Below are 11234 nucleotides of genomic sequence, written 5' to 3'. Positions count from 1 at the left end.
ATCTGTCATTTTGGTGGAGATATGTCGAGATATCCACATAAAGTAATTCAATTAGACATCATAATTAAAAAAAAAAAAAAAAAAAAAAAAATACTAGACGATTTATATATATACATGTTTGCATTTAAATGAATTATGATACGAATGTTTGGTTGCTTACCGCGTACGCATTCTCCTCCCAAAAGATCATCAGAATTGTTACAAATATACCCCGTACAGCAACGATTAAAAGCTTTGATGCCACAGTTTTCTCCAAGATCCAAACATCCAAACGCTTTTCCGCCTACTCAAATCATTAAGAGCAAATAAATAAACTATACGGAGTATATAATCGTCTTTAAAAAGCCCGAGTTTATTTACTTATACAATAAAGTGCGCGTAACAAAGAGAATAATAATAATTACCTAATGCTGCAATGATAAAAATTGCCAAGATAGTATTTTTGTAAGAAATGAGTTTGCTCGCCATTTTCGATTTAGTAATATAATTAAGGAGTAACAAAATTACAATTTGTTTTGTAAAAGAGTGTATGAATTTAGTTAAGTATGTCCTTCATCCCCATTTTGCCACTATTTATAGTTTTATAAAACTATATACAATAATAGTTACAACTGTTTGGTTGCTTATTAAATATATATGAATTATGAATTATGAGCTTACATTATTCATTTTCTATGATTATTCCGTTGCCCAACGAATTAACAACCGTAGCAAGTTAGCATATACGAAGTAGTACAAAGGAATTGTTCAATTATTAGGATATACATTCCCGACAATATATATATATATATATATATATATATATATATATATATATATAGAGAGAGAGATTGAATCATGTGAGACCTTCTTCTTAGGGTGAGGCCACCGACTCATTTTAAACCATCGATCTAAGAATTATAGAGTCACCGGATTATGACACGTGTCCATCTATATACTCCCCAACTAACTCATCATCGTCATTACTCGTTCATTTTTTTTGCATGTTCCTCTCTCTCTCTCCAATGTGGATTTCAGCTCACTCTTTTTTCCGCCATTAATACCGAGCTTTCATCGAGCTTCCAACCGCCATTCTACTGCGTTTCATCTAGCTTCCGACCTCCGTTATCGTCCTCAGCTTAGGTACTTTCGATTAATAGTATTCATTTCAATTAATCACTAATATACTTAGCTAATAATTCAATTCCCCCTTCACAAATCAATCGAACAAATCCCCAAAATCTAGGGTTTCATCCAATTCTTCTCAATCTCCGACAAAATCAATCGAACAAATCCCCAAATTCCACTTCAATTAACCTAGCTAATAATTCAATTCCCCCTTGTAACACATTGTAATGGTCTTTATTGTTGTTCTATTATTAGATTTACCACTTCCTTCCAACCACAAACCAACTTGTTTGAGGACTATTGTTCAGAAGTTAATTCAGATCAAGAAAACTGGAGGAGTTCGGTAAGTACTTGCGGCTTACCGCCTTAGTAAGATAAGATGTGCATCTTTTATTTTATAAAACTACTTATGGTTAGTAATAATTTGTTACGGTCATAGAACTAGTAATCGTCGTTTTACAGATCAAGAATAAGACGAGCATAAAATATACGCTCATGAAGTGATAGAATCATAGTAAGATATGCTCAATGGTAATATGAGGATAGAATTCAATCCCTCTTTATAAGGGTATATATTCTAATTATGTACTGTAAAAAATTCTACGATAATATAGCATATTATGGCAAAGCCCTTTTGTGTAGCAGATGGAAATAATAGAACAACAATAATGGAGGAATGTATTACAAGGTCATTTTTTCAGCGAATTCGATTTGGCCGCTCTCGCCGCGGATCTTGATCGTAAAGAAAGGCAGATGATGATTCAAGGTACTACTGTTGGTGATTTTAATGCTGAGGTTTCTCATAATGTTTCGCTTGGCGGCGATTTTAGTATTCAGGTAGTTATACTCCCTCCGTCTCAACTGATTCTTTACGTTTTGGTTATTTTTTTGTGACGAATATTTTGATTAAATGTAAACTTAAACTTTTTGGCTTTGCTTGTTGAAACGTAAACTTTTGTTGAAACGTAGGAGTGCATAAAAAGTTTGTTGAAACATAAACTTTTTGGCTTTGCTTACTCGCGGTCAGTAGACTCAGTACCTTCAAATCTGTTTGTAAATGCTAGTGTTTCAGTTAGACAGTACTACTGATTTTTCGCCACGGAAGCCTCATTTAGATGTGGCTTGATGAGCTTTTCTTCTTGCTCTGGAACTGGTAAAAAGACATGTTTTGTCTGCCCCTATCATGTGAGTTTCACCCATCTCCCATTTTAACAGCCTTTCTATTGTTGATTAGCGGTTATTATTTGCAATTCTATACAATTTTCATTCCAGCTAAAGTGGATACAGCCCCCTGTTGCGTAAAGACTTCACATTATCATAATCCTGCGTCAATTTTTTACAATTACTACAGAGTACAAGTTATGTAATCCAGTCTTTGAAGATCACTGTAATTAGAATGCCTGGGAATGCGACACACATGGACTGGGTTCATACTAGCATCAGATCACTTTTCAAATTTGTTGTTTGTCATGAATGATGGTGTGATTGGATATAACATTTTGTTAAGATTCACAGTGAGATCTCCTCATAAGAGACTTTCCTTTTCTATTAGTTGAATAGACCGAATATAAGTATGTCAAATTGCCAAATGATCTTTTGATTTTCTTTATGCTACTTAAATAGTTCTGTTTTTTTTTACTACTTTCATATTTATATTGTTCAAACAAATTCAATAGTATGAAGAAGGGGACAAGCCATTCGAAGCTAGAGAGTAGAGATTATCACGTTCAATGTCACCGAAATCTCAAGGTATACATTTACGTTTATGGCTCTTGGAACTCTTACTTGTTATCTTCCACTCGAATACACTTACTTTTTTGGTAGAAACATTTGTTTTTTTTCATGTCCGTAATTGGGAGCCATAATTTCAAACCTTTACGCCTTCTTTTGCCTTATACTAGTAATGGTTCGTGTTTCTGTTATTTTGGCAAGGTGATTCAGATTTGTTACAAAGTTAGTTAAATACTCCATATCTAAAGGCTATTAGCTTAAGGTTCCCCTTATTTAATCTTTGTTATGTACTCGTATATCTTAACGGCTATTAGCTCAAATGGGAGAGCAATGTGCAAATCTTGCACAAAGGTATGAGTTCGAATCTCATATAGCCTAGTTAATTTAAGAGCAAAAAACGTGATTTTAACCACTTATGATGATCAAGTTTCACAAAACAAGCTCTAAGATTCATTGAATAAGGTCTGAGATTCACAAAACACACCGAGATTCACCTAATAAAGAAAGGAGCAAAATAGGTGATTTTAACCACTTATGATGATCAAGTTTCACAAAACAAGCCTTAAGATTCATTGAATAAGGTATGAGATTCACAAAATAAGGTTTGAGATTCACCAAATAAGGAAAAGAGCAAAAACGTGATTTTAACCACTTATGATGACCAAGTTTCACAAAACAAGCTCTAAGATTCACTTAACAAGGTCTGAGATTCACAAAATAAGGTCTGAGATTCACCAAATAAGGAAAAAAGCAAAATAGGTAATTTTAACCACTTATGATGATCAAGATTCACTACACAAGCCTTAAGATTCACTGAACAAGGTCTGAGATTCACAAAACAAAGTCTGAGATTCACCTAATAAAGAAAAGAGCAAAATAGGTGATTTTAACCACTTATTATGATCAAATTTCACAAAACAAGCTCTAAGATTAACTGAACAAGGTGTGAGATTCACAAAACAAAGTTTGAGATTCACCTAATAAAGAAAAGAGCAAAATAGGTGATTTTAACCACTTATGATGATCAAGTTTCACACAACAACCCTTAAGATTCACTTAATAAGGTATGCGATTCACAAAATAAGGTTTGAGATTCACAAAATAAGAAAAAGAGCAAAAAATGTGATTTTAACCACATTTTTATAATACCTTCATTCGTTCCGAAAATATTTTTGTGAAAAACTTATTTACATACTATGAATTTAAAAATATTAATAACATGTTAATATTTATAATATTTTAACAAGTATATAAGGTCAAATTTTGTTAACTTTGACTATGAGAAGTCGAATATTTATAATATTTATAATATTTTAACAAATATGTTAATATCATGTTAATATTTATAATATTTTAACAAGTATGTTAATATCGAGCTTTGAGATAAAGTGTATATTTATAATTTTTGACGGCTATTAATTTTCGACAATGATAAATTTCATAATTAATGGATTATTGAGATCGTCCATGGATCATTATAAACTCGTCGCAACTAATGGATTATCTAAATTGGGTGCAATTGGACATGACAGAAAAGGCCAAAATCCAAAAGTCCACTACAGAAATACTAATTAGGCTTTGAAGTAACACTAGCAGTCAATAACCAACATGGGAGTCGAACCCACACCTTGTGCATTGCACAACGCTCTGCCATTTGAGCTAATTGGTTTTAAAATAATTAAATCATTCCACTAGTTTTCATCGTGTTCCACCTTCATGTTGAGGAACAAAATTAATTGCGGTTTTTTTGAATATGTGCTACTTTAGTTCATTCCATCTTGAAAGAATGTGAAAGAAAATCATACCCCCATTTATTTTAACCACTTATGATGACCAAGTTTCACAAAATAAGGTTTGAGATTCACCAAATAAGGAAAAGAGCAAAAAACGTGATTTTAACCACTTATGATGACCAAGTTTCACAAAACAAGCTCTAAGATTCACTGAACAATGTCTGAGATTCACAAAACAAAGTCTGAGATTCACCGAATAAAGAAAAGAGCAAAATAGGTGATTTTAACCACTTATGATGATCAAGTTTCACAAAACAAGCCCTAAGATTCACTGAATAAAGTATGAGATTCACAAAATAAGGTCTGAGATTCACCAAATAAGGAAAAGAGCAAAAAAGTAACAGCAAAAAATTCTACTATAAAGTTCCTAAAACAAAAACTAAGCTGTAAAACATCAAACATAGAATGCCCTCATTCTATGTGATTCACAACACAAGGACTGAGATTCCTAACACTTATGGTGACCAAGTTCTAGAAAATTATCTTACAAGTTCACAAAACAAGCTCTAGGATTCACAACACAAGGAATGAGATTCACAAAATAAGGCAAAGAACAAAATAGGTGATTCCTAACACCTATAATGACCAAGTTTTAGAAAATTATCTTACAGGTTCACAAAACAAGCTATAGGATTCACAACATAAGGACCGAGATTCACAAAATCAGGAGAAGAGCAAAACAGGTTATCTCTTATCACTTATAACAAAATTTAAGAATATTAGCTTCTAAGTTCACAAATTAAGCTCTAAGATTAACAGAATAAGGTCTGACATTCACATAATAAGGTTTGAGATTAACAGAATAAGGTCTGAGATTCACAAAACGAGGTCAGAGATTCACCAAATAAGGAAAAGGGCAAAATAGGCGACTTTAACCACTTATGATGACCAAGTTTTACAAAACAAGCCCCCCGATTCACTGAACAAGGTCTGAGATTCACAAAACAAGAACTGAGATTCACAAAATAAGGCTGTCTTAAGGGAGACTTATTGATATCATATTCGGGGCATGTTAAATGCAAAGTATTATATTGCTGATCGAAATTGTAAGGAAAAAAAATTACTTAAAGTCAGCGAAATTTCGATTTTTTAACCCGTATTAGAGGCAGCCGCCCCCTGTCTCTACCACGGCGCCAAGGCTTCTAAGGATAAAATGGTTTGGCAAGGGTATCATTACAAGACGACATTATAGGTTGAAATGACATTCTAGAAGCAGAAAACTGTTTCTAGGTTTCCTGCCAAATTTTCCGACCTACGAAAGCATCTTAACAATTTTGCTAGAATGTAACAATGCCTGCATGGCATATACATTAACGGAAGAGACCAGATGTCGTCATACAGTTTAGACTTCAGATACGAAACTGGAAGTGTGAATCGGATACAGTATACTAGTTACATCCCCGATCATCAAAAGACAAGAGTTTGGTAAATGACATAATTTAGAATCAAAATACAGAGTTTACTAACTTTCTGGAGTTGGTTGCCATCAGTGGCATGATTTTGAGGCATCGGAATCAAACTAGAACTCTCGACGGAACTTGTCTATTTGATTCAGGTAAGAACAGAATTTCCCAAATTTTCTGCAAAGCAATCAAAAGTTTATACGACAATTAGCACCCAGCAGACTATGACAGAATTATTTTATACTTCATGACTTATGGTCCATAAGCTGCCGAATTCGCTCAACTCAAACAAATTATGAAATGGTTTGTGCGTATTCGACAAATCTATTCATATCATGAAGTTTGATTAAAATCTATGTATCAGTTACTCTATCAAGTACCAGCCGTATTGAACCATTATCAGTCAAGTATCTGTTGTGTTTCGGTGATATTACTGATATATGGACCAAGGAACAGCTGTATCGGAAATTCGGAAGTACAGGTTGTATGCCTGTATCGGTCAAGTAATAGGCGTAGCAGCTACAGTATTTGTTATTTTGTACCTTGAGGTGAATTTCAAGCTTACCACCAACCCAGATTCAAACAAAATCATTTTATCCTCACTGAGAATATACACCTATTCAATGCTTAGGGTGTGAAATCGCTATAACAAGTGAACAAATTGGCCAAAATAATTAAAACTTAGTTATGTCAGACAATAACATCCACTCAGATTAAAGATGCAACATTTCTCATGAGTTAATAAAATAGAACGGGGGGATCAATTCATGGAATGGACAAAAAAAAAAATATCTCCGAAAGGTCCAAGCATTCGTATGCAATAAGCTGTGTATACACTACTAGGCAACAAAATGCTCCTATTTCGCTGAAGCATTACTCTAAGAAAATTCAAACAAGTAAAACATGTTTAGGCAAAGAGGTATCTTACGAAGATTGAAGTTTTTCAGGTGAAAGTTCCTCATCATCGCTGCTGCCATTCTCATCTTCCTCCAGCAGAAATCTCCTACAACCATATAACACTGCCTTGTACACTATACTTGACCCACTTGCTCCCAATATATACGCCGACGCTTTCAACAGCGTCTCCGCCTCCATCTCCGTCTCCGTGAAGGCGAGAGGCGAGAGGCGATGGCGATTTGGTGGTTGTTGAATTGATGCAATTGGAAAATCGCTACAATTGATCTGAAAATCGCTCAATTAATCAAATTGATCCAAAAACGACGGAATTGATCAAATTGATCGAAAAAAACTCTGGAATAGATCAAACTGATTGGAAAATCGCTACAATTGATCGGAAAATCGCTGCAATCTACGAACAATTGCTTCAATTGATTAGGTTATGGAGATTGATTTGGGAAAGATGGCTGAGAGGAGTTTTGATGATGAAGAAAGAAGGTTGTTTGTATAGGGTTGGGCGTGTGTTTGTTCTAAGCCCAGTAGCGCGCAATATATCACAGTCCACTCAACATGTATCATTTTGGTGAGACCGGCCGCCTCGCCATAATGAGGTGCCTCACCGGATCCGGCCTCTATATATATATATATATATATATATATATATATATATATATATATATTCACCGCCCAATCTATATAACTATAACATTATTAGGGTTCGGCTCGACTCGTTATCACTCATCAATTATCACCTGGTTGACTTGGCTATATAACTACAGTTCCATTTAACCAAGTGGTGTTAGTCCTAGTGGTAGCTGGGTTAAACCATGAAGCTTGCAGAAATGCGGGAGTTGAGAGGTCCCAGGTTCGACTACTAGCTGGGGCGATGATCACTTGGCCACTGCAGCCCCCGAAGGGGTGGCTTACATGGTCCATGTGGTGGTGCGGGAATACATGGGCCCGGGAGGGACTCAACCTCCTCGTCATCAAAAAAAAAAAAAAAACTACAGTTCCGTCCATAATTCCTCCAGACCAACCACTTCAGTTATTATTATTATTATTATCGTTATTATTATTATTATTATTATTATTATTATTATTATTATTATTATTATTATTATTATTATTACTATTATTTTGATCCATAAAAAATATAGTACGTGCATGAGTGCATCTGATCACGATGGCACGTCCTTGAACAAAATTAGGTTAAAAAATTACGTTATCTATCAAGCCACTATGACAACTTGTATGTTAACTGAATAATGTTTTTTAGCAAGTCAACTACCTTTGTTCTGGGATGCTTATTGTTTGTTCCGTCCATTTTAGCTATGCCTCGAATGATTTCAATTGACCAATTTTAAGCATAAATTCACAAACTCAAGTTCTAGCTATATTGCCCTTCCCCGACAATGGCGCCAAAATTAGGTAGAAAATAAAACTAGGTCGCTAAAAACTATGTTGAGTAATTGAATGTTTGGTTTGATCATCCTTGCATGTTATTTACTTGACTAGTGCAAATCCTAAATAAATGGTTTAATTTAGTTGGGATTGTTGAAGCAAGTTTGTTGTTTGTTGATTTGGTTTAAAGGATTCTTACAACAAATAGGAAAGTTCATGTCTTTTTCTCATTTGTATGGTTTAATCTTATGAGGAATTGATTCTAGCTTCATCTTTTGGTTGAATTCTTATTGCTCATGCTTAATCTCTTTTCATGGTTTAATGGATTGTTGCTTAAGTTTGAAGGGTATATGTAGATGGTCTAATTTACATGTATCAACATCTTGAAGTGATAGAATTGGGTAGAAATTAGTAAGAGAGTAAAAAGAGTCAAGCTTTACCATTGTTGGGTTACTAAGAGAGAATTACATCAAGTACTCCCCTTTATATTGAATCTTGCATACTAGTTGTTTGTTGATTTGTCTCAATAGGAAGATCTCTAATCTTTACTCATTTTCCCATGTTTGTTTCCCAAAACCAATCATTTTCCATCTATGTTTCCCACTAGTTGATCCTTGTTAATAGCCATTGTTTGTGATTAATGCCTTTTGTTAAGTTTAAGTTGGTATTAGGATCTTGATTAGTAGTAGAGACCTACTTAGTTGTCAATAGTTTACAAATTCAAGTTTTTGATCTTAAATCCCTTCTCTTGGGTTCGACCCTTACTTCCCTTTACTACTATCCTTAATAGCATAGTGTAGAGTTGAGTTAGGCTTATAAATTGTTAATTTGGTAGTTAATTCTAGTATATTACGACACCTAGTTTTATTTTCTACCAAATTTTGGCGCCGTTGCCGGGGAAGGGCAACATAGCTAGAACTTGAGTTTGTGAATTTATGCTTAGTTGTTTTATTACTCATCTTGTTGTTAGAAGTAATTGGAAGTTCTAACTTGTGTGTGTAGTGCGAAGGTTTATGTTTAGTTCTCCACAACACGGTGAATCAACCCCCGTGGAAGAGGACACTTTTGGAGCATATTCGTGGTTATTTACTAATCCTTGGTACCAAAGAGCACCAAGAGAACCTCGAGTAGAAGAAGCAGGTTAACTTAAACGAACCGTTTGATTAAAAATTAAGCAAAAAATGAAAATACCTTGTTTCATTTTCTTAGTGCATTCAAACTCAAAAACTCATAAATTGATTAATAATAAAATGAGTTTTTTTGTCAAAAACTACCTTACATTTAGGGGTCTTTGTAAAATAACTACCTTACTTTATTTTTTTTGTCAAATGCTACCTTTTATATTTTTGATTTGTATTTTTAGTACCTATTATAACTTTCCGGCCAAAAAAGTCAAATTTCAGGCATTGACTTACTCCACACGCGAGAGCTTATGTGTTTGTTTTACGTTTTTACCTTTTAACCCTAAACAAGTCCTTTTCACTTTCACTCTTTTACCGCCTCCTCTAACTTTTACACTTCCCTCATCTTACATCTCTCTCAACAAAACAAGTATAAACCTTTGTTAATCATTCATGAAGTCCTTGCATTTGTCCTGATCATCATCATCATCCATGTTCTCAGCTACTCGAGTTTACTTTTAGCATTTGACATGTACTAATTTTTAAGAAAAACCCTACTTTTAACAATAAGTAATTTGTAGTTCTTCATCTCCTTTTTCAATATCCAAGTCTTTATAAGTGTCATTGTACTTGGATTCAAGTCTTCACAAATTCTCCTCAAAAGCTTTTCTATCTTGAAGAGAAGAAGGAAAAATAAAATAGGAGGGAGAAAAAGGAAAGTAAAAAAAGAGGGGAAATAAGAGGTAAAAGAGGAGGGGAAGGAGGGATATAAAGAAAACAAAAACATAAACATAAGCTCTCACGTGTGAACTTAAGTCAATGCCTGAGTATTGACTTTTTTTGGCCGAAAAGTTAGAATAGGTACCAAAAATACAAATAAAAAATACAAAAGGTAGCAATTGACAAAATAAATAAATTAAGGTAGTTATTTTACAAAGACCCCTAAATGTAAGGTAGTTTTTGACAAAAAAACCCTAATAAAATATATCTACTTAATTTTGTTGGTTAGGTGTAATATATATTGAAAATTTAATTAAAGCACTTGAAAAAGTAAACGTTGAAATTGAAAAAAAGTATACAAGAATGATTATTGGTTAACCGTTAACCAAACCGCTACTAACCGTTCAAAGCGGTTAAGCGAACCGCTTATAAGAAACGGTGCAGTTAAGGTTCGGAGTTTGGCCGAACTGAATTAAATTATCGATCGATGAACCGAACCGCGAATGAACACCCCTAATTTTAGGAATATATTGTTAGCATATTCTAAAATAGGAAATTTTACCCCATTTTACAAAGAAAACTAACAATCTATTAACCCAAATTGTAATTGTCAATTACCAAACACTCAAACTAATTTTGCTAATTTATTACTCCCTCCATTTTTCTATTTTCACCCTCATTTACTTTATTGCGGTCTCCAAGATGCCACTTTGACCGTATTTTTCGATGTCTATATGTTATTTTTTTTGCTTGAATTTTTTTTTCGTAAAATATGTCTTGATATTAATTGTAAATGTTTTAGTTTTAAAAATAAATACTCCCTCCTATTCTTAATAACCCTCCCCTTTAATTGATGGCACGAGAATTAAAGGAGGGGAGTATTATATGGTAAATTATTGTAGTGGGGTAGGAGATTGGAGAGAGGAAAGATATTATGTGATTAAAATAAGTATTGTTGTGGGGTAAGATGATTAAAATAAGTATTGTTGTGGGGTAAGATGATTAAAATAAGATAAAGTATGAGTTTTGTGGGGTATTGTTGTGGGGGTGGGGTGATTAAA

General features: G+C 33.8%; 1 long non-coding RNA gene across 1 annotated transcript; it reads right to left on the bottom strand.

The window, feature by feature from the left end:
• Positions 1 to 5914: 5914 nt before the first annotated feature.
• LOC141612638 (uncharacterized) lies at positions 5915 to 7133 on the bottom strand. Its single transcript, XR_012529124.1, has 2 exons — positions 6963 to 7133; positions 5915 to 6211 (listed from the first exon to the last, which is right to left on the bottom strand). It is a non-coding gene; the product is annotated as an uncharacterized LOC141612638 (long non-coding RNA).
• Between the last annotated feature and the right edge of the window lie 4101 nt (positions 7134 to 11234).

The sequence above is a fragment of the Silene latifolia genome, chromosome 11, assembly GCF_048544455.1.
Source record: "Silene latifolia isolate original U9 population chromosome 11, ASM4854445v1, whole genome shotgun sequence".
NCBI lineage: Eukaryota > Viridiplantae > Streptophyta > Magnoliopsida > Caryophyllales > Caryophyllaceae > Silene > Silene latifolia.
This window is presented reverse-complemented; position numbering and strand designations above follow the sequence as displayed.